The following is a 4,024-nucleotide window of genomic DNA, read 5'->3' on the forward strand; positions in this document are numbered from 1 at the left end:
GGCAATTCAAATAATACCTTCTTAGTATGATGAGGCGTCCATCTCTGCTATTTTTCTTTCTTTTTTTTATTGCCAGGTGCAATGATTTTTCAAAGTGTAGGTAAAGCAACTAGCTGTTTGTTTTTTGTTATTATTCTATTAATGCCTGTTTTACATGTGCAACACTACTGTTTATATGACATCAAAAATGTAATTCTTCCTGACAGTGATACGCTTTGCTTCTGCTTCATTTCGTTATCCACAGGCAGTCTTATTACGTGCGCCAGCATAAATTCTGTTTTCAGTCTATCAATCCATAGTCATAAACGTCCTTCTGCGGTCCCAGAACATGTTTTATACCATTATAATTATTTTTCTTTCTGATTTCTCCATTAATCTTGTTTAAATGTTCCCTGAATTATTCAAATTAACGTCTTTGAATATGAGGGGCATAACTAATTTCCAAAAAAGGAGAACAATGTTTTCATGGTGTCGACGGAAAAAGTCTCACTTTGTCGTTTTGCAAGAGACACATTCCAAAAAAGACACAGAATCTCAATGGAGAAATGAATGGGGAGGCAAAATATTGTTTTCTCACGGGAGCTCTAATTCGGCAGGTGTTGCGATTCTAATTTGGAATGGTATTGATTTCAAGGAGCATTCGGTCATTTAAGATCCCCTAGGGCGTTACCCCATTGTAAAGGCAACTATTTTCGATAAACAATATGTCTTGTTGAATATTTATGCCCCTAACAAAGATAAAGACTTGTTGGCTTCTTTGGGAACCATTCAAAAATTGATCTGCGATAACAACCTAGATGATGAAGAAATAATAATTGTTGGTGGTGATTTTAATTGCCCCATTGATCCCTCGCTCGATAAAAAAGGTGGTGTCCTATCTCCACGAAGAGCTGTGGTGGAGAGAATGCTATGCATGCAAAGCGAATTGGATCTAATTGATATATGGAGGATTAGAAACCCTAGTATGAAGAGCTACACTTGGAGTCAAAAATCTCCATGTGTGTTCTGCCGTTTAGACTATTGGCTCATCTCCAGTAATCTGCAGGATTTTGTACAGTCTACTAACATCTCGCCAGCGATTAGGACTGACCACGCCGCGATTGATCTGAGTATTGGTGATATTGAAAAAGGTGATAATGATCCTGGGTTCTGGAAATTTAATTGCTCACTACTTGACGATGAAAACTATGTTGATGAAGTAAAAAATAATTTTCAAATGTGGATAGCTGAAAGTGAAAAAGACTTGCAGGATAAACGGGCGATTTGGGACTGGTTAGAGTTTAATGTTCGATCCAAAGAGAAACTGAAACTCGACTACAGAATGACTCGAGTTTAGCGAGGCCACAAGGAAGTTTAAAGACGATCCTAGTGAAGACCATAAATCACGACTAGTTGAGTTAAAAGAAAAAACTTGAACTAATTTATGATGAAAATGTCAAAGGTGTTATAATTCGCGCAAGAGCTCGATGGTATGAGCATGGCGCAAAAAAACTCAAAATATTTTTTGAATCTAGAAAAAATAAACCAGGTGAAAAACATAATGACTGATTATCTAACAACTAACCCTTCTGTTATCCTCTCGGAGGCGAAACTCTTCTACATGAACTTATACCAATCAGGAGCCAAAGATGCAGATAGAGATTGTATGATAGACAACTTCTTAAATAATCTGGAAATCCCAAAATTATTAGATAATGAAAAGCAATCGTGTGAAGGAAATATATCGTTGGAAGAATGTGAAATAATTTTCAATAGCTTTAAGGAGAATAAATCACCTGGAAGTGATGGAATCCCCATCGAATTTTACAAACGATTTTGGGATGTAATTAAAAAACCCTTTATTGAATGTGTCAATGAATCTTTTGGAAAAGGTGAAATGTCAAATACACAGAAGAAAGCTATAATAACGCTCATCGAGAAGAGAGGCAAAGATCGCTGCTCCATTGAGAACTGGCGACCTATTTCGTTACTAAATGTTGATGCAATGATAATGTCAAAAGTTATTGCTGCCAGAATAAAGGATGTACTACCAAATATCATCCATAACAATCAAACTGGTTATGTTAAAGACCACTATATAGGCGAAACAGTAAGGTCTCTTTTTGATATCATGGAATTCACAGATATTGAAAATTTTCCTGGTCTTTTAATATTTGTTGACTTTCAAAAAGCATTTGACTCGCTGGAATGGAATTTTCTTCTTAAATGTCTTAAATCTTTCAACTTTCGACACGATTTCATACATTGGGTCAAGCTTTTCTATAAGAGCATTCAAAGCTGTTTGGTTAATAATGGTGTTGCCACAGAGTATTTCTCACTTAAACGTGGTGTCAGGCAAGGAGATGCTTTCTCCCCGTATCTTTTCATTATAGCCGTTGAAACCCTGGCAATTGTGTGGGGACTATTTTGGTATTCATTTCTTTCAATTATTTCAATACTATACTCTTGAGATATTTCATTAACATCCGCCATTATATATTGAAATACATTGCTAGCAGGATGTGAGTTTTTAACATGACTTTTGTTTAATTGTTCCAAAGTAACAACGTCTTTGTTATTTGTACGGTCAGATAAATTAATTATTTATTGTTATTTAAATCAAGATTTGATGTAACTGTTTTATCCATTTTTCATTCAATTCTGTGGTAACATAATTTATTAACAGCATAATAGCCGAAAGTCGGTTTGTCTCTTATTCCAATCAATTCATTTCTATTCATACTCAAAGGAGCAAGCATAATACCATGTGTCTTTTTACTTAAAAAATTAGGATCTACGTATGTTGTATCTGCTTTTTGCTGCAATTGTAACATATTTACAGCGTTATCGTTTTTGGTCCCTTGTGCCATATTAAAGATTTTTTGACCTCCCATATCTAAATCTGTTTGTATGCTTTTGTCTAATTCTTGAGCTAAATGAATATCAACGTATGAACGTCTAACGGCAGCGTTTTGGTTGAGAGGGCTCGCTAGATTGAGTATTTGCCTTTCGTTGCTAGTTGTTGAACTTGAAAGGAAAATGGAGCTTTGTAATTCACCCTCTGTGACCTTATTCAAATAGTGAGAGTCTACGTATTTTTCATTTAACACGTCGGACTCGCTATGATTCAACGGATCCGAATCGGAGACGCTGATCCTTGAACCGTCGTTTTGGACAAATCAGCTAAATTTTGTGTTTGAGAAGGTTAACGACACTCTTATCGTTGACGAGTGCAATACGCTGTAGATCATAAAACTTTTTGTTCCCTGGATCAACTGATTTGTTTATGTAATAACAACATATGATTTATCTAAATCATGGTTACCTATAACATGTTCAACGTCTGGAACGTAGATATGACTTATCATATTTCTTTGGTTATCTGTGATTAATCTCACATTTTGCTGTTGAGAATCTTAAGGTGTAGCGAATTTGTGTGAAGAGACCCATCGGCACTTTAAATTGCGGCTTTATCAATTGAAACAACCGCAGGTACAACTGCATCTAAGTATGTTGTTTTTTGATCCATTTGTTCTTTTGTTATAGCATCATTGTTATTTGAGCCTTCTTTTAAATTTATTAATTTTTTTGGTTGCATATCATAATTATTATCTGTTAATTTAAATCCTAACCCAGCTGGCCCTGGTAGCCCTTGCATCTGAGTTTGTGACCTGGAATCAATTTTTCGTTCATTTAAAATACCCATTTATACTATTAAATTATATATTTCCATAAAAATTTCTTTTAACGGATTTCATAGGCTTATCAACGTATAAAAATGAATATGGCTTTTTTGTGACTTTAATATGTTGATCCTTTTAAACTCAAAGCTCACGGGTTATTAAGTTTCTTTCATTTGTTGATGGAAAATCATAAACACAAAAATGCGAACAACTTAATCTTATATTTTTTGGACATAAATAATATGACTGTGACAAATATATTACATTACAGCTTTTCAATTAAATTGTATAAAATAATAAATTATAGGTTTTTGGTTTTTTCTGTCACGTAATCATCAAAAACAACAATCATTTCAAATTCA

Source organism: Montipora capricornis, chromosome 13, assembly GCF_036669925.1.
Source record: "Montipora capricornis isolate CH-2021 chromosome 13, ASM3666992v2, whole genome shotgun sequence".
Lineage (NCBI taxonomy): Eukaryota > Metazoa > Cnidaria > Anthozoa > Scleractinia > Acroporidae > Montipora > Montipora capricornis.